Below are 20,218 nucleotides of genomic sequence, written 5' to 3'. Positions count from 1 at the left end.
TGTAATGCGTTACCCCCAACACTGCTCATTTCAGATGAGATTGAAAAAAACGTATCGCTAGGTTTTCTCAGAGGAGGGCTATGATAGAAATGTGCATGTCCATCTTGAACATAATCAGAATTATCAGCTAATAAGGGTAAATCTCCATACTCTGGTACACTGGAGGGAGCATCTGAGTGGTTTCCACAGTTGTACTTTGACAGGCTGTAGAAAATTCTGATGGAATCACGTCCTCATGTTCTGATATCAAAGATACGCGAAGTGCAACTTGTATGAAGTTCAACTGCCTTTGCAATATTTTGCATTTATATTTTTTTGTATATATTTTATAGTTTTCACATGATTTGATATAATTTTATTGATTAGTTTGTTAAATACACATACTTTATCGGTTTGATTATTGTATTACGGTATGTTTAATACAGTATCTCTTCAGTTTAAACTATAAATGCATGCTGTCCACTCAACTGGACATCTGACAATCTATTTGAAAAATGTGTAAAAAAAACAAACAAAAAAAAACTATTCAAATCTTGTTTTTTCATGCCCTAAGAGCAATAAAAACACATAGGAAAAAAATCCTGACTGAGGTTATCATAATTCATGCATGAAAAGGTTAAGTTAAGGTAGTAAGGAAATATTTTATTATTTGTTATTGTTACAATATTGTTGGTAAATAAGAGAACAATAGATAAGTAAGTTTGACATGATGTCTTGGCTCTTTCTTTAAGATGGCAAGCAATACCACAGCACAGAGGTCAAGACCATATAGAGAAAGAATAAAATCAGATCCACTTAAATATTGCCTATTTTATCTGTTATTCAACATTATATTCAACTGGTTATATTAAGGCAATGGTGACATAAAGGGTTTGCTCTAGTTTGTACTAGTTTGTTCTAGTTCAGCATGTAGAAAGCAGTGAAGAAATGATTTGCTGATTTTTAACACATATTCATGTTTTTTTCAATTGTTTTTCATTTAAAAATATTAAGTATATGTTTTTGTTCACTAATGTTGTTGCTTATTGATTTGCTCTGGTTCACCATAGAGCAGTAGAAAAATAGTTTTTAATTGGAAGTTGCCTATCTATGTAATTTCCGCCACACACTTTCTCTTCCGCCACGCCATGTCATTTCCACCACAACACATATTTTAAAGTAAAACATATAAAAAACATACAATCAAAACAACTATATTCAGTGGTGTTGATAATTGTGCAGTTAGGGTAAGATATGTGTATACACTTTGAGAAATACATGATTTTGAGCTATGATAAGTAAATGAAATGTTCCAGTGATCTAGTTTTAGGTGTTTTTTAGTGTAAACATTGTAACATCTTTAGTTACATTTATGAAAAATAAATAAATTACAAATTTGATCAGAGATGTGTGTGCTATTTAATCAAATATATTTATAACAGAAAGATATTTAATTATTTTCTCTTCAAAACACGTTTTGCTATGTGATGGAAATGACCATTTTCTTGGACTGTCTGATAAAAATGGCAAAATATATATATTATTCAATGCAAATCATCACAGCCAACTTAAGGGAAGGTTTCTAGACAGATTGAGAAACCAACTGATACTAAAAAACTGTTTGTAGAAATGTTTTTATTTTCTGAAACTCTCTAGCTCAAAGAGTACCATAGTTGAAGAATTACCCCTGTACCGACAAGCAGTTCTTGACTTTATGCAAATATCAAGTGAAAAACGCGGTCGGCAGCCAATTGCTGTGAGCTTCGGGATGTGACGTCTGTTTTGAGAGTTTAAAAATATGCAAATTGTGCCGGAGTTTATGCTGGATTTAGTGCGTAAATCATTTTGTTTACAAATTAGACGCTTTGCAGTTGTTATATAAATATTTCATTTTGGATGTGTTCATTGTGATTATATTGGCTGGGTTTATAAAAGTTTATACAATCGAAAGGATATCTTTGCTTGGTGCATTTGGAAACAAAGCTTGTCTATTTCTAAATGTATTCGCGTGCATCGCTGATGATTATACTGTCCGTGTGTGTTGAAAAAACTTAGATTAAACACACTCGCAACAGACACACCCCAAAGCGAGACATACAGCGTTGCCAGCGGCACTGAGCGGAGTTTTAACTCTGTAGTGGACACGCACCGTTATAGCGAGGCGTTAAAGCGTCGTTTCTGCGGCTATAGTGGACAGACACACCGCAATTGATCTGCGTGCTTCAGTATAGAAATGTTTGTATAAAAGTATAATTTAGTAAACGAAGGCCTACTTTCTTGCCAGATTTTCGTGATGTAAAAAAAATATATATATATATTTCGCTAGTATAGCCTATATTGAGCTGAATTTATCAGTGATCAGACCGATGATGGATATTACGATTAAAACTGTTTAGATATTTCAGACTTTTTTTTACAGCTTTGCGCTTTGAAAAGTGAAAGACATCCAAGTATTTTAAGGACCCGCAGGGAATGAGGAAAATGCATTGCATTTTTAATTGAATGCATTCATTTTTAGTAAAAAAACGCATTTGAGTTCAATCTCGAGCATCAGAAACAACGATCGCTGATTTACTTCAGAGTCGCATAAGTTTCATGTTCAAAAGAGTCGCACATGTTGTTCATCTTAAACATGTTACACTTGTTACACTTCAGCTTCCCTTTTTCTTCTGCAAGAATACCTAATCTTTTTTAGCAATATGGTTTATGAACCTGCCAAGCAGGAAAAACGGTTCACGGTCAAACTGCATTTAAACATGTAATAGGCCTATATTAAACACATTTCTTACCTTAAGCGGCTCGTTTGCTAGATGAATGAAGAAACTCTATCCTGTTTCATCAGTGAAGGAAGAGGAGGGAGAAGCCTTGAGTGACAGCTGCGTGTGTCTCTTACAAGTGTTGAAGAAGGTGTGTTAGTAGCCTAGTTTCCGTGGTAAATACATTTATACTGTATGGGACGTCCCCTAAAAAAACTGGCCATTCGTTTTTTCTACTAATTACAAATGAGGTTTAGGTGTATAAAGTATTCATATGAGGTAGACTATGTAGGCTATAGCATGTGACACTGCATGCAATAATAGACTAAGTGACTCGTAATGCATACATAATAAAAGTTACAAATGCATTTAAGAGTTCCTGTATTATGTAGGCTATAGCGTTGCAGTCGCACTAAATTCAGTTATTCACGAGTTCACAAGGCCAGTAATCAGATGGTTAAATGACTCATTTACACACACACACACACTCAGATGTACTGTAAGTCTGCGGAGAAACATCTACATTATGGGGAAGTGCACGGGCCATTTCTTACAATGCATCGTTTCATTTCATCATCACAATCAAATGTCATTTTAATGACACATTTTAATTACATGTATTTAGCAGCTAAAATAATAGAACATTTAGTAATTCGCACATTTACTGCAAATATAAAAGATTGATCATGATAGTAGTTTCATTTTGAATATAAAAAAGCAACTGATTCTGTGAATTTGTATTCAGAAATGAGAAGTCGTGACATATATGACATATGATGAGCAAAAACACTTATTTAAACACACACACATTAACACACACTTCACACAGACCCTTGCGGACAAAATCCCAGTGATCTAAACATTTAATAAAAGGACATTTACAACAAACTTGTATTATTAAAAATGTAAATACACATGCCTTGTTTAAAACAGCAGTGTCTGGTGTACATGGATATTTATTGGCACAAGTCAATCTTCTTTGAAAAAAAAAAAAATCAAGGTTATATAGACATTAAATAAATGGAAAAACACAAAACGCAAACTGCGGTCACATATAACAGAACACACAGATCAAATGCAGGCCTGTCCTCTCTCGATCTCCTCTGTCCTCTCTCGATCTCCTCTGTCCTCTCTCGATCTCCTCTGTCCTCTCTCGATCTCCTCTGTCCTCTCTCGATCTCCTCTGTCCTCTCTCGATCTCCTCTGTCCTCTCTCGATCTCCTCTGTCCTCTCTCGATCTCCTCTGTCCTCTCTCGATCTCCTCTGTCCTGATCCTCCGTGAGACACCGGTGATCTCCATCATCAGCAATCACACACTCGAGGCCTACAAGATCATCATTATTATATATTTAAAGGACATTAACATGTTTTCAGGCATTTTGGAAATATTTAGGCCATCATACACAAGAAATTCCAGTCTACCCAGATTAACTAAAGTTCACTGCTGCCTTCACCACTGGAGTTTATCATTAATATCATTATGCTAATAAACTTATGAAACGATACGCTTTTAAAGACTCGAGGTAAAGCAGAGACATGAAGAATAGGCTTCTTTGGGCTACTTTATGCATGTATTTACATTATTTTAAAATTATAACTATATTGTACATTATATTTGTGTTTGTACTTCAATTGTACTTTGGCACACATTTCATTCTGAAGAAAATAAACAATGTAGGCTACACTTTCAAGTTTAATATCTTTATTAGAATATAATAATTGCCATATGATCCTGCACTAAAAAAATGAACCGGATTTATTGAAGTCTAAAATAGGCTTATTTAATATCACTGAATCAACCTAAATGCATTAATATATAGGCTATAACTATCAGTTATATTAATACATTGTGTAGCAGTAAAATCGACAGGTTTATCCAGTCTGCTATTTAATCTACACACTTCGATATCTTCGATATAAACGGCAAACAGCTTGAGCGTGTGATCAGTGTTATTCCGTCTGACAGTGACGCGTTACAAACGCGCGTTATTACAAAGCGCGTGTACGCTGGAGAGGACGACGCTCGAGCTGCTTATGTCGAGGATAATTTTATGAATCTGCTTGGAGAGTTGACTGACTCATAAGAAAAGACTTTCAGATTCTAAATGAAACTCGACATGAGAATGTTCACACATGAGCACACTCGATATGAGCCTGTTGCCCGTCAATATAAGAGATTTAAGGCATGTAAATTATGTAGATTAAAGATAAACCTGTCAATTGAACTGCTACACAATTGATATTTCTACCTGATAGTTAGCCTATATTAATGCATTAAATATGAAAGCATTATATTAGCACTACCGAGTTCTCCTAAATAACAGTAGAAGTTCTTAATGGATCATTTTGGCCAATCACAGAGCTGGAGTGGCTCAAGAGAATCCGTGTATCATTCGTTCAGTCTTTTTTTTTATATTTAATATTTAAAGTAGAAAAATGAGAAACAGCTTGAATATTAGATTTCTAATATTCTAATATTAGAATAATAGTCCTCCGCGAAAAAAAATCGCAATAAAATGTATTTTTAATTTACGAATAAATATAGGAAAAACTGAAACCGCACGTACGCAAAAGGCACTTACTTCATACGGCCTTAAAATAGTGTTAAGAAGTTATATTTCATCCTAATACGACTATCCACCTTATTCATACGCCCCATGAATTATGGGTGTAACTTCCATTAAACTGTTAAAAAAATAAAAAATAAAAATAAAAATCAGTGAAAGAGCTCGCAATAAGCTATATTTTTTTAAACTGTGTACAAGATTACATTATTCTACTCACCCTTCAACCAGGCCCGGCTCCACGGGGGGGCCAGGGTGGGCCTGGCCCACCCAATCAGAAGCTTGGCCCACCTTGGCCCCACACCACATAACAGCCAATCACAAAATTGTTCAATCTTCAATCAATATTCAATCGCTGCTCTCACGCCACACACCATTATTATGCAGTGAAACATACATCGCGGAGCAGAGAGGACACTGCAATGCACTGACAGATAGGACAGAGCAAGTTACTTTTAATATGAAACAAAGTCTCAACTTTCAAATTTGGTCATTTTTTAACGCAATTTAAACAATAAATACCGTGTTGTGGCTCTTTAATGTGTCTGACAGATCGCTGTAGAGTCTCAGTTAAAGCTGCTAGTGAACCGATCATCTCTTCCTTCTAGTTAATTTATAGTATTAAATAAACATAAATGAACATCAGAAGGAATGTTGTTTTAACCGCGGAAAGACATCAGTACACTCCGTTTTTCAAGTTAAAACCCCCCAACGTTAATCTACTAACTCTCCTGACTGCTTTGTCGGACGCAGATGGCGGATTATGATTGGTCAGATCGCCTGTCAATCAAACTCCCTGCGAAGTTTGAATCTTCATGATGACTTGTAATCACGAGTTACCACACTCTGTAGCCTAATAAAACACAACATGCACAGATTTCTTGTTCTGAAAGGAAAACCTTGTGTTTTTAGCTCATGAAAAAGCAATAACACATGAACTGGACATGGGTGAGTTTGTAACAGAATTCTCTAAAATGAGTAGAAAGCTAATGTTGTAACTTATAGTGATGAAGTAGATCTTTTTCAAGACCTGCCCCGTTTTCCTCAAATCTAAAGTTACTAAACTGATGCAAGATCTGTTGTGTGGTTAAAAAAAAAAAAAAAAAAAAAATCTAAATATACATAAGATTGTAAAAATAAAGATGTAAAAAATAACAGTGGACACAAATCTGTAATGTACTAACAGACGTGAGAATAATTCTTAAGAAAAACAGCATTTCAGATAAAATTAACATTTTTAGTTTGTAACAGTTTTCTAAAATGAGCAAAAAGCTATGTTGTAAATGGTATAGTGATGTAAATAGTTATTTTAAACGACCTGTCCCTTTTTATCAAATCTAAAAATTTAAAGTTACTTAATTGATATATATATATACACACACACACACACACATACATATATATATATATATATATATATATATATATATATATAATTTTATATAAAAATAAAATAAAATTTTTCCTTTTGTTTAACAGGTTTAAAAGAGAGAATGTAAAAATAAACCTGTTAAACATTTTTACATTTACATTACATTTTGTAATTTAGCAGACGCTTTTGTCCAAAGCGACTTACTAATTAGGACTAAATTAAGCGAGTCATCGTGAAGAGGCAAAAAACAACGCAAGAAGTGCTCAAAATACGAAGTTCAGGCATTGTTCAGAGTAGCATAAGCCCGACAAGCGAGGATTTAAAGGAAAAGGAAATGTTTTTTATTTATTTTATTTATATATATATATATATATATATATATATATATTATATTATATTATATTATATTATATATATATATATATATATATATATATATATATATATATATATATATATATATATATAAAATATAGTGTTACTAAATAGTAAAAAAAATAAAATAAAATAAAAATACACCCGGCCCACCTGGAACATCACTTGGCCCACCTTCCATCTCATATCTGGAGCCGGGCCTGCCTTCAACCATCGAACATTAAAGGGACATTTAAAATCTGGAAAGGGACGTGAGGATATGGGGAGAAAAAGAGAGATTCTGTGCATTCCAGTGAATTATTAATGGCATATATCGTAAATTAAATTCGGGAGAACAGACCACAGATGTGCAGTATATGTTGTCCTTTTTTAACAGCGGATTGCAAAAGGATAAAAGAAAATAATCACGAGGAAAAGAAAGCAGCGACTGAAAAGAGCTCTTGCCATTGATATTCTTGTTTTAACATGTCACGTTAAAATACCAAGTGTGTTACGTTATTCTCATGTTATTCTTAAATAAAACATGAAAGAAAACTGAGTCAAACTGACGGATCAGCTTTATGTGCAGCGCAACCTTATGATTTGAAATGATTCGTTTCAGTCTTTTTGAACGGAAGTTCCCCAAACCGGAAGTGTCACTCATAACTCAAAACGCAGTAAACTCGTCAGGAATAAGGTGGATATGTGAAAACTTTAGAACTGTTTTCTCCAGAGCGGCTATATATATAAAAAAGCTGCTTTGAAACATTCTGTATTGTAAAAAGCAATATAAAAATAAAGGTGACTTGACTATAATTAGGTATATTGCATTATTTGTAAGCTATTATCCATAAGAGTAAGAAAGGCTGCGTGATGCGGGGTTTCTCTGAATAACGCAGATATTGGCGTGTGTACAGCTGATGATGAGAGTAATCCGGGTCTGTGTGTAAACGGTGTGAAAGTGTGTGTTTCAGTATTGAAATGACTGTGACTTCATATAAAAGTGAAACTCTTGTTCCATAACATCACGTTACACAATCCCCTGATATAGTACAGTATGTCACGGAAAATTAGAACAATGTATTCCACAAAATTCAGACTAACTTACTGGCATTAGCATTACAGTAATCAGATAATAATGCGCAATGAACACAAACTGTAGCACTTTATGACGTTTATGTTACAAAGTTTGGGAGAAGCACGTTCAGGTAATCAACCAATCAGCACAAGAGGAAGCCGGTATATATATAGCCTTCCCTCACCTCTGTCACATGACCGTGTCACAGCATTTGCCCCGTCCCTTTGCTGTCCTGTCCGAGATAGAGGAATAGACCTTATTCACAGCAGCGCCATCTTTGCGCTTAATCTTGACAAGCAAGGCTGTGAGGGACAGTATCTCTTCAATGGGCTGTACCCCTACAGAGCCGGGACAGTTGAAACACTTTTCAGATTAACGTCGTTTTTTCTAAGATAAGGTTACAGATAGATTTCTTATTCTTTTTGTGATCAACTGACATATGTGTTATCTTAGTATCATGTGTTATTCGGTACAAATATAGAATGATTTAAGTAAAATTTGACTTTGAACGGTAGTTGTGCTTTGTTTCAACACGGGGTGGGACGGATGAAACATAACAGTTCAAACGGCAACTATTCATCTAATGCTTGTTTTTGTGAACAATATCTGACAAGTAACTTATGTACATATTGTTACAAACATATTTTGTAATTTATTTTAATTTAAAGGTTCATATTAACCATTTTTGTTCTGTCGCCCAATAAACAATAGGCGATAAGCCTATGCGCATTTTGTAATCTTTCTAATGGGCTATTTTGACGAAGACAGACAAATCTGTTTACAATTAATTTTCTTACATTTCTTCCTTGAGTCATATTGAGTGTTTGCTAGTTGAATAGCCTGTTATTATGAAGAAAACGAGGTCAACCAGAAGACGATAAATTCAATTTATTGAAGATTGAAGATTTGATGATTATTAAAGGGATAACATGTGTTGCGTAATTGAAAATGAATTTGCATGAAAAGAAACACAAGTCTAGAAACAGTATATGAATCTATGAGCAGTATAGCCTAGGCTATGACCAGGTTTAACGTGCAGGACGCGCTGTCGGGACAGCTTTAACACTTGTTTCAACCGTCCCGACAGCGCCTCCTGTCAGTTAAACCTCGTTTGCCTTTAAACTAAAAAACTCTAATAATGCACAATTAAGGGTGTGTTGCAGTACTAATACACCTGCCGTATTATCATTACAATGGCACATGAAACAATAAATACAACTTGTCAGTCCAAAAAAAAGTACCGCACGAAAGAATTCACTTACAGCACTCAAAAACAGCTTTGCGGCTTTAACTCCAAAACGACACGACGTAAACAAGAAATGTTTTCGCGCGTAAGGTAGGCATTGCGTGCTGTACGTGCTGACAAAATTTGACGCACATGACGTGAGTGGTTTTCAAGGAAATCTCAGTGTTTCATCCGTCCCGCGTTTCAATCGTCCCGGCTCTCCCCTACTGTTATTTATGGAAGCTTGTTTCCGCCACAGAATAAAACATTATAAAAGATAATTGCGACTTTTTATCTCACGATTGCGAGTTTACATCTCGCAATTCTGACTTTATTTCTCAGAATTGCGAGATATAAAGTCAGAATTGCGTGAAATAAAGTCGCAATTGCGTGAAATAAAGTCAGAATTCTGACTTTTTTTTTTCTCGTAATTGCGACGTTATCACGTAATTCTGACTTTATAACACATAATTGCGAGTTTATATCTCGCAATTCTGACATCTTTTCTCAGAATTGTGAGATATAAAGTCCAATTCTAAGGGAAAAAAAGACGGACTTTTTTTTATTTATTTTTTTACCTCAGAATAGTTTATATCTCACAATTCTGACTTTATATCACGCAACTGCGACTTTATATCACGTAATTATGAGATAAAAAGTCAGACTTGTGAGATGTAAACTCGCAATTGTGAGAAAAAAAGTCAGAATTACCTTTTTTTATTTTTCACTCTGTGGCGGATACAAGCTTCCATAGTTATTTAATTGTTTTTGGGTTGTTCTGCTCATGAAACACTGGAAAAAATATCTTTCCAAGAAATTTCAGTTGACAAAAAACTCCCGACAATAAAAGCTGAAGAAAATTGTAAGTAATGTAGGAGCTTTACACAGCTTTTTACAGCGGATGCCTTTGGAAACACGGCAAGTCCATCCCTCACAGCCTCGCTTTCATACCTGTCATGGCGCTGCTCTGAATAAGGTCTATTCCCTTCTGATGACGATTCTTTCGTCACAGCTGAGCCTCTGTCCAATCCGCTGCTCCGAGGAGTAATCCTTCATCTTCATCATCATCATCGAGCCTCCGTCCTCAGATCGGGCACTGAAACCGCAGTTGAGAAACTCACAGTAAGTTATTCTTCAGAGCATCTGTTTCAGGGGCTCTGTATTCTAGCCGTTTAGAACAATTATTCCCTTGGCGACGCGTCATGCAGTCACACACACACGTTTTTCCCTTTTATTCAAAATATTCACAAGCTTGCTAACTAGAATAATGAATTGTATTTGTATGATATATTTAGATCATATTATCATTGATATAACGCGTAATTCAGAGGATCTGTCGGATTTACATCGCGTAAATTCATCAATTTTTCCCGAAATCCATAAAAGTAATCCCTTAAGGGAAATTTGAACTGGGAGAAAAATAGAGTAAACTTTATTGTTTCACACACAATGTCCATCTGATATAAAACACTTATTTTTCACACCTGTGAGCTTCTTCTAAAACCTCTAGCTGTAGTTTGCCTTTTTTGTCACACAATATTCAACAATATTATTGATCTCCTGCACTGACAGCACTGTCTGAAAACTGAACCGAGCTGGACGAGGACAGCACTATTTTCTCCATGCCGCTGTATAGATAAATGAACTAAATAGATAATAACTAATGATTTTTACAATGGAAAGTAATCAATGCTGAACTTATAAGCACTGAATGCTAACAATGACACTATTCTCTTCAAGAGCTGCTGTACAGCCGAAACTGTTGCATTAATGTGCTGTTATCTGCTGCTCTGAAACACTCTGTGTTGTAAAAAGTGCTGTAGAAATAAAGGTGACTTGACTTGAAATAATAAGATAATAATAATAGATAGCTAAACACCTTCACTAAGTTCAATGTTTTGTTCTTCCGTCATATTAACAAATATAAATAAATAAAAAATTAGACATTTGATGGTTTAAAGCTACACTGTGTCATTTTTTAAGTTGATTCTTAGAAAAAAAAACACTTTGTTCTTTCAAAATGATATGTGCTCATTAATGTGTAATTACTTCTACCAACTAATCAAGTATTCTCGTAAGCGTAGAATCTGCCATTTAGAATTTGAGCGAGTCGCTGGAATGGCGGCAGCCATGTTGCGCCTCCATCTTGAAAATACATTAGAGTCAGAATTGCGTGTAATAAAGTCGCAATTGCGTGAAATAAAGTCAGAATTCTGACTTTTTTTTTCTCGCAATTGCGATGTGGCGAATGCGAGGGGGAGACCTCTGCACTGCTACAATTTTACAGTCGCCAAAAATTGTATTATTACTTTCATTTCATTGCTATAACATTTCTTAAAGGTCAGTTACAAAAAGCATACTTTGATGATCAAACTTCAATTTATCATCATTAAACAACATAATTTAACTCCAATACATAAGCACTGAATGCTAATAATGACACTATTCTCTTCTAGAGCTGTTGTACAGCCGAAACTAACTGTTGCATTAATGTGCTGTTTTCTGCTGCTCTGAAACACTCTGTGTTGTAGAAAGCGCTGTAGAAATAAAAGTGACTTGACTTGAAATAATTGTGTCAGATAGATAGCTAAACACCTTCACTAAGTTTGAAGTTTTGTTCTTCCGTCATATTTTAAAATATTTAACAAATAAAAAAAATAAAATAAAAAGAGACATTTGATGGTTTAAGCAAACTTGTAGGGTCCCTCCACACATCACTTCTGGCCACTGCTATGTTTGGTGTGTGTGTGTGTGTGTGTGTGTGTGCAATAGTGATGTTTCAGACCCTGCTGACTGTGGACTGAGGAGCTCAAGTCATCACCTCTGCACTGCTGCTGTCTTACACTCGCCAAAAATTCTATTATTACTTTCATTTCATTCATTGCTATAAAATTTCTTAAAGGTCAGTTACAGAAAGCATACTTTGATGATCAAACTTCAATTTATCATCATTTAACAACATAATTTAACTCCAATACATCATATTTTCGTTGAAAAGTGCGTGACCTCCTCCTCTCTGCTGCCATCTTGTTATAGGAGTTAGACAATGGAGGAGCTGAGAGTCTTGACACTGAGGAACCTTTATGAATCACACTTATTCTTAAGTTTAGGAATAAGAGTAAAATTATGTAATTCTTAGAATTTTGACAGACTTAAGACACAAATGTTCCTCTGAGTGGCTTTACACATACGGCCCCTGAGCAACAGTTTTTAGTCGTGTTTAGTTTTTAAATCTGACCCTGCATAACAATAATGTTGTTGTTAATAATCAACATATCCAAGACTGTAAAAGAAAAAAAAAAACAACAACTGCTTAGCATTTAGAATATGGATAATAACTAGCCTACCCTTTTTTTTTCTTCTTCATAAAAAAACATGTGTGGTATTATATAATCAAACCAGGATTTAAAGAGTTACAATTCTGAAAAAGAATGAATGTATGCAAGGGTTAAAAATAACTAACCACACACTGGCAGTTGATGATGTATCCACATTTCCCGGCACTTTGCTTTCTCAGATGTAATTAACACATGTAAGAGGTCACGAACAACATGTATTAACTTGTATATCTCTCACCCTCATCTCCTGAAAGTAGATCATCACTTCTCAATACTCAGATAATATACTATTTATTTTTAAACAGGGGTGGATTACATGAGTTCAGTGTTCAAACACATTAGCTTTCTCAAAAAAACAACAATCATGTTTATAAGCTGAAGTTTTGAGAATGCTGGAGCTTCAGTGAGTTTCAGTAGCATTATTAATTATATTACTCACTGAATTACATATTTTCTGGAGGCTCACACTCACTCCTGCATCTCCATGATCGATCACTGAGATTATTTCTCATCAGTTATCAGATATCAGTTATTAAACTGCACTCAAACGGTTTAAAAAAGTAAAAAGACGAGTAAAAAAACAACATTAGTCATTAATCTGTGCACACATTAATATACACTCTTTAACTGGAGAGAGCGAAGAAGGAAACAGAAGAGTTTAAACTCTCTTTTACATTTGATTTAGATTAAATATGACACTCATTAATGGAGTTAAGCACTCAAACTACATAAAGCCATCGTCCAGAAGTTAAACACAACTGATGAATGTAGATGTAGTCGATGCGCTGGTTTTGAAAACTGCTGTTTTAATGTTTAAAATTATGCGCACGATAAGACGATCTCATGAAAGTGTGTATCTACACCACGAACTTTATTTCTCGCGCCATTTATATGCCAAACATGTTTTTACGTGCATATGTTACGGACTGTAAACCCTTGCACAAATTCATCTTTCTAAACTCTAGTCCTGAGAAAATATCTCTGTTCGCACTCGTGCTATTGTAAATCTGAAACTGTCGTGTGTGTGAGATTAATCTATAGATGTCGTGTGTGAGAGATTAATCTATAGATGTTCTGCGCACGAACACTTTTAGGATGAAATCTACGGAGAGTTTAATACTCGAGCCTCCAGATCTTTCCTCTCAGGAATCAGGAATCTCATCTAACCCGTTCTGTCACACAACAGTTATTTGGGCTACTTTATGCATGTATTTACATTATTTAAAAATGATAACGATATTGTACATTATATTTGTGTTTGTATTAGATTTTCTAACATTCTAATATTAGAATAATAGTCCTCCGCAAAAAAATAAATAAATAAAAACTTTTTTTTCGCAATAAAAAGTATTTTAAATTTACGAATTTACATTTATCATCAATTTTTCCCCGAAATCCATAAAAGTAAGCCCTTTGAACTGGGAGAAAAATAGAGTAAACTTTATTGTTTCACACACAATAAGCATCTGATATGAATAAAACAGGATTATTATTGCAGCTCGCAGGCAGTATGGAATCTGAATAAAAAACTTTTATTGTTGTAAAGTTTTTTTGTTGTTGTTGTTTTTAACAGTAGCCTACTTTATTTTAATGTCTGAGACCTAAAATAATGATGTGGTTGAAAACACTGAATTGTTGTGATATGGGCTATAAAAAGCACCGAGTGCCTCTGTTTCTGGCTCAGCTCAAACCCAATATATGATTTTCTAATACCCTGACCCTAAATTGTAAAACTTAGAGTTTATTGTTTAGATGTGGTCAGTATATTGAGAACCACTTTTCATTTATAAACACTCTAAATTCACCAACGATGATTAGAACAAATTAATGTGTGCGAACGTGTTGTGAATTAGGCGGATACTGTCCTGTGTACAAATACGAAATAATCCACGCAGTATTAGTAAAAGAGACCCATTGTGGCCATTTAACTTGTTAACTTTTTTAAGTGACTCCGTTTGTAATGGAATAAAGATTTTTTTGTGTGTGTGTGTGTGAAATAAATAGGCCTACGTGTATCGTGTTTGGAAGTCACGTCTCAATCTAAAACGAACCGGCAGGTCTTTCATATTTATATTCATATTATTTAACATTTTCACTGATAATGTTAATTATTATATATATATATATATATATATATATATATATATATATATATATATATATATATTTTTTTTTTTTTTTTTTTTTAAATGTAGCGATAAGGATATAAGAAATGCTCTTTGTTCTGTCTTTATTTGGTTTGGAGTCAAAGCATGGAAATTGACGAATACGTTTTGTGCTAAAAATAAAATTAAGTAAGTGTCTTGCACAGAATTATAGCTTGTTTTGAAAAAAAAAATTAAGCTTAAGATTTCATATTTTGTGCACCAGAAGAAAAAAAAAAACCTTTTACATTTGTTTTTGTTTTTTTTCACTGTATCTACTCAAGATTATTTTGTGGAGATTTAGAAACCTTTATTAGTAGAAAACTGAAGTGTATGATATAAATTTGTGAATTTGATGTGCTTTTTTGTACACAGAAGGAACACTTGGAATGTAAAGAACAACATTATACAGTTATTTATTTTATTAGGAAATACCATATACATAAAAAGAGTGCAAACCAAATCTTTCACATTTTAAAAATGACTTTAAATTATATGTTAATCTTTTGGAACAAACAAACAAAAAAAACAAAAAAAAAAGCGCTGAAAATATGATATGCTATAAAATTAAGTTTAAGGCTAATAATTAATAACAAATGATCGTTGCGACGGAAGTGAATCAATCAAAACTAACTTTAGCTGGACAATAACTTTATTCTAGATATAGATTGTTAAAAGCGCTGTATAAATAAAGATGACTTGACAATTAAAGCTGACTCGACACATCTCAGGCGATTTCAGTTTTATATGATTTGTGTGTGGTGATGCGATCCACCATGATAGGGATTAGGGGCGGGTTCAGTATGCTTGGCGGATATAAAAGGGATGAGAATGGCGTCTAAGGGAGCGCGTCATTCTGGGTTCTGGACGTGACGTCATTTGGGCGTGCAGTGTTTAGGATTGGGAGTGCGACTGCGTTTCCTTGTTGTCTGTTATCTGACCCAGTCACCGCGTATCTGTGTGCTTTGCACTTGATGTACAAACGGGTCCCCGGCCCATTTCCCGGGGTGGCGTAGTCTATTTTGTGCCATAATTGGTATTGTGTTGCGCTTAAGAGAGCAAACTGCCACATGTGTGTAAACATGGATGAGATGATAAAATGATGCGACTGTTAGCGAGTTGATTCATTTATTGTTCCTGCTAATTGTGAAACAAGAAGTAAATATTATGAGAGGGTTAGTTAGTTTTAACACACTTGTTTTAAATACTTCCACACATTCAAGCATGACGAAACTTAGTGTATAGTTACCATATCAATACTATATAGAGAAATAAATGCGGCAAAATTCAGAATTTATTGGAAGATATCACTGAACATTTTATTTAACCTATAGCTAAACTAAATTTCTTACGACATATATATAATACATCATATACAATTATTATTATTTTAATCGTATATCTGTTATTTAAAGGTTGAGGTAGCCTAGTTCTTTAATGCTGATCTAACTAGAGTTGGGTACCAAACTCGTTACTTTTATGCCTCGTTTCCACTGAGCAGTCCGGTACGGTACGGGACAGTACGGTACGGTTCGGGTCTGTTAACCATGATCTGGCTAGCGTTTCCACTGCCAACAGTACCCTTACTTGATAGGCGTGGTGTTTCGATCAACGTCATTTTCGCGCGAAGAAGAACATAGTAAACTACAATGGATGACATGCAGCAGATCTTGTTCTTGCTCCTCGACATGTTTGTCACAAGAAGACAAGCGCCGACATTAGGCTTTTCTCAATATCAAGTACGCAAAGTCTGTATTTGCCATGTGCGACTCCTACATGCAAATGGTACAGCGCGTTCTTAAAAGCGTCACTCAGCTCGCTCTGCTACTCCGGTTATCTCTGTTAACTTGCTCTGTATGTACATTTTAAGCAACAATAAAACGAAATATGTTATAAAACACCACTCTGCCTCTTTTCGTTTTCAATTAAATAAATTAAACATTATAGGGACACAAATGTGGTTCATGCGGAACGCATATTGATTATTCACTGCACGTTATACGTTATTCTATTTATAACAAAACGAAATTTAAAACACAACCCTAACGTTACCTCTTTTCGTTTAAAAAAAAAAAAATTAAACATATTCCAGGCAATATATGCGTTTGTACAAATGTTGCAATTAACATCAGTGATAATCTTGTAATAAAAAAAATGACAACCATATTTCTTTTTGTAAAATTTCAGTTTTATCAATAATAGCCTAAATAAAAGTTTAAGTAAAAGGTACAAGAAGCTATACAATAAGAAATAAAGCAAACAAGTCAAATATCCAAATGCAGCGCTCTAGTCTAACATTACAAGTAAAGTTAAATACAAATAGCCTATAACGTTAATATGAAACTAAACTTAGCCCTCAGCCAAAACGATTGACAGGGAACTCATTATATATTCACGAGAGCAAAGATCGCCCGTTAGGTCTACACAAGACGAAATATCTCATGTTTAACCACTACCGTCGGAGTAAGCGACGAACGCCAGAAGATTAGCCGAGGAAAGGCTCATCCAGCCGGGAAACATGAGCGCCGAGCGCCCGCTGAACGCATGGATCACAACCGGGGAAAAAAAAAAAATCATCTTTATAAATAAACCACAGATTTGAGCTTTAAACAACTACATTCTCGCCTGAAAAACTCTTAAAATTACATTTCGTGATACAGTAACAGTAGTATTATATTAAACTGTATATTAAAAAATGGCGCTTCTTATGTTGTTCTCCTTGTAGCACGCGCAAGTGACGATTCTCTGTCAACCAATCAACGTCCCGCAGTGAGTCTAGCTCCACCTTTTAGTACCGTTCCACTGTGCTAGGTACCCCAATGGAAGGGTACCTAAAAAGTGGTACGGTACGGTTCGGCATTTTGGTACCATTCACAACTTTTGATAGTGGAAACGCAAATAAATGCGTACCGTTCCGTACCGTACCGTACCGTACTGCTCAGTGGAAACGAGGCATAAATGCGTACCGTTCCGTACCGTACCGTACCGTACTGCTCAGTGGAAACGAGGCATTAATGGCACCGACTGAATTACGTCGGTACCGATTCACATTAAACCAATCGGTGCCAAATGTCGGTACCTGAGAACGATCTGTGCGCGAGAGTAACATACGAATCCTGCGTGTTCTGCGTGTCTCTGTGTGAATGAGTGGCGCAAACTCGCGGTTTCATTTTTTTTTTTCATTTAACGTGTTAAAATCTACACAACAAAACAAAATCACATAATTGTACTAGACAGGTATGTACGGAAGCCCTGAACCGCAAAGCAAAAAAAAAAATATATAGCATATCGAGGTAAAGTCAAATCATTTCGAGAATACAGTCTTCCGTAGAGGACTTCCGCGTCTGTGCTCGCCGTTGTTTCACATCGCCGCACAGCATCATGACGGCGCGCGCGTTTCACTGTTATCTGGGCTTTCAACAAAAGGAAATTCTACAGGTGCCAATCTACCAAGATGGCATCAGGCTACCATTATAGGCCGTTACAAAATATACCGCTTTCATATGTCTACTGTAGGCCTACACTCAAAGCGCTTTACATTCATATCAGGGAATGTCTCCAGTGGTCTTTATATCTGAGGAAATCACGGGATCCGGCCAAATGATTGGATACAGAATGATGCACCTAAAATGTATCCAGAGCGTATTTACGGTGAAGAGGGAGACAGTGCGGTTACTGTTAAGATGACCCAGATGGTGTTGCCTATAGACGAGCACGAAAACACGTGTGTGGGACGAAAAACCAAATGTGGGAGTGGGACGATTACTAAGTTTGTGTGGGACATGTTACCAACACTAAAACATAACCTGAAACTGTTATATAATGTATATCTAACAAAACAAAAAAAACATTTATATTCTGCCTTTCAGCTGATAAAAATACTTCTTTAGTCCCTTCTATTACACCATTACATCACAATACATAACATGTCTTTATTTTATATGTAATTTAAACTCAACATCACTGAGCCCAAAGGCAGCGGCATCATGTCGATAACTAGTTTTGAAACAGTTCTGACCAAGTCCAACTAAAATCCAACAAAATAAATAATGAACAAATAAAATATAAAACAACATGAAATTAGATCATTGACAGTCAGTCTTATATTAAGAATATATTAAACCAAAAACTTCCATATTTTTAGAAGGGCTGTGAATTAAAACAACCACAGCAGGAACAAGTTGATCAATTCTGTTAAATAAAAATGTTAATTTACCGAATTATCCGTATGTTTTCTGACAGTGAACACACGGAGCGAATCACCGCTCCACATTTTGATTGACAGCCGTCACAACCTACCAGTGACCGTGTTTACTCCTTTCCTCTCAACCATTGGATAGGGTTTAAAAAACGGCTGTTGTGTTTGTACTTCTGGCGATGCGCTGTTAAATAGAGCTGAACAACTACGCCGCAAAAAAATAAATAAAATGCTTTTCTTAAAAAAAAGGCAAAAGAACGCATGCACGTTTTCTTCATGTTCATTTTAGTTAACATCACTTTCCAAGCGGCAAAAAACAACAAAACAACTTACAATCATCAAGAGAGTCTCTGCTGTCATTCCTTCTCATGAGTTCTTCTTCAGTCTTCTGCAGTTCTTGAACACTTACTGAAACAATCAAACACACACACACTGACCTGCTTCTCCTCCATCTGTTCACCCTCACACATGTTCCTCAACTTTACACTTTCCTTCTCCCATTAAAGTGCATCCAGATGAGCTCTTTCTCTAGAACAGTGCAATAATTCCGTGTGAAGTTGAGTGTAGAATTCAAGTTGTTCGTGGTAAACGAGTCACTCGTGAACGCGCGCCTGTCATTTCAAACGAAAGGAACGAGAAGTCACGTAGTCATATGAGGAAGCACTCGAGAGCCAATGAGCAGCGACATCAGCCAACATCAGCCAATCAGCTGTCGCGGCGCTGCTTCCGGCAACAATTTTTGAATGAACGAGTGCAAATGCGGAAGTCCGAGGAAACGAAGTTGCTGATCTTGCAAAACTCACTGTAAGTTGATGTTCATGTTGGCCTGTAACACCACTAAGCAAGGCAGTTTAAAGAGGAATCACAGAACTGATTAATACAGTATATGAAAGAAACAAAGGGAAGTGTCCAAAAAAGTGAGCACTATATAGGTCATAAAATAATAATTCTCAGAATAGCATGTTTAAATAAATGATTATTGACCTACAATATGGAAATAGAGGGAATAGTTGTAATTTAACAGAAACTGTTGGACATGTCATTTTTTTTTCTTTTTTTTTTTCTGTAATTACTCGCAATTAATCGCACACATTTTTATATTGTAATAATTTCACATTTAATATGCAAATGAACAAAACAACAGAGGCAGTAGGCCTATATTTTATATTTTAAAAAGATGACTTTTTGTGAATAAAGGCCATTGTCTCTA

General features: G+C 35.2%; 1 long non-coding RNA gene across 3 annotated transcripts; it reads right to left on the bottom strand.

Moving 5' to 3' along the window:
• Nucleotides 1-3,582: 3,582 nt before the first annotated feature.
• On the bottom strand, nucleotides 3,583-19,620 carry LOC311089076. Of its 3 annotated transcripts, none has more exons than XR_014607626.1 (4): nucleotides 19,342-19,620; nucleotides 10,280-10,424; nucleotides 8,288-8,441; nucleotides 3,583-4,059 (listed from the first exon to the last, which is right to left on the bottom strand). It is a non-coding gene; the product is annotated as an uncharacterized lncRNA (long non-coding RNA). The 3 variants fall into 3 exon arrangements; XR_014607627.1 differs by having other exon boundaries at nucleotides 8,288-8,433; XR_014607628.1 differs by lacking the exon at nucleotides 3,583-4,059 and adding an exon at nucleotides 7,199-7,285 and having other exon boundaries at nucleotides 8,288-8,433.
• Nucleotides 19,621-20,218: the final 598 nt, after the last annotated feature.

The sequence above is a fragment of the Abramis brama genome, assembly GCF_963993115.1.
Source record: "Abramis brama genome assembly, chromosome: 1".
NCBI classification, from domain to species: domain Eukaryota; kingdom Metazoa; phylum Chordata; class Actinopteri; order Cypriniformes; family Leuciscidae; genus Abramis; species Abramis brama.
This window is presented reverse-complemented; position numbering and strand designations above follow the sequence as displayed.